At 27.4% G+C, this 1089-nt stretch overlaps 1 long non-coding RNA gene across 1 annotated transcript; it reads right to left on the reverse strand.

Annotated features, from left to right (window-relative positions):
* Positions 1–296: 296 nt before the first annotated feature.
* On the reverse strand, positions 297–1089 carry LOC145105251 (uncharacterized). The gene is made up of 3 exons (XR_013707266.1): positions 904–1089; positions 563–630; positions 297–484 (listed from the first exon to the last, which is right to left on the reverse strand). It is a non-coding gene; the product is annotated as an uncharacterized LOC145105251 (long non-coding RNA).

Here is a 1089-nt window from a genome sequence, read left to right on the forward strand (position 1 = left end):
TTATGTCATAATGTTATTTTGTTAGAATGATGTTCTATAATATTGTTTTGTCAGAATGTTATTCTGTTAGAATATTATTGAAGAATAACAAAATTCTTGAACTTGGAGTCGAATAATAACAACATTCGTATATATTCATACACATCCGAACTTAAGTACAAATTCATAAATATTCTTACAGACTATTAGTCTAATACATTTTAATATAATTATACATATTCTAATATAATATCATCAAAATGAATAAATTTCTTAACAATATCATTCTCAAATATACAATTATTGAACAAATACACTTAATCTTCTTCAATGGTCCAAATAATCGACTTGTTTATAACTATTCTTATGAAAATGTGATGTATTATCGTAAGAATGTAACTTGTTATTGAACTCGATTCCAAGTCTTTATCTTGTATGGTCAATCTTTGATTCCTTCTTCAAGTCATTCTAAAAGAATAACAAATGCAAGCATATACATTTTTCCCTAAAAAATATTGTATATTCTTTCATAATTTTATAATCCGATAAACAATTTAGTTGGTTTATTCTGAAAGAATTATACCTTGGGCCAGTCTATTTGACCACTTGACATCCTTCTACGTAAATGAGTATTCTTGCTTGGTTGCATACCTAGTTCACATATCAAATAATCAAATAAACATAAAAAATAAATATAAAACATTTATCTTACTCAAATTCTGCATATTATTAAAATATGGAGAACTTTGGAGGATAAATTGCAAAGGAAGAAAAGGGGAAAGCAACATCGATTCCAAAAAAAGTGGGAGCAAAAATCGATTCTAAAAGCAGAAATCAGTTGTAGAGTTATAAGTTGTGTTCAAGAACATCATTCATTAAAAACCAGATTGAGTGTCAAATTAGCAATTAAGATCAAGAACATACCCGGTTTGGAATTTTGTAAGGGAACTCGTTCATGGTGCCGAATCGGAGCTTGTGGTTCTTACTTGTACTAGCTTTCGGTCACCTAATATCTACCATAAATTTCTCAAACCTATCTCTCTCTCTCTCTCTCTCTCTCTCTATATATATATATATATATATATATATATATATATATATATATATATA

Source organism: Lactuca virosa, chromosome 1 (genome assembly GCF_052849685.1).
Source record: "Lactuca virosa cultivar CGN04683 chromosome 1, Lactuca_virosa_CGN04683_v6, whole genome shotgun sequence".
Taxonomy (NCBI): domain Eukaryota; kingdom Viridiplantae; phylum Streptophyta; class Magnoliopsida; order Asterales; family Asteraceae; genus Lactuca; species Lactuca virosa.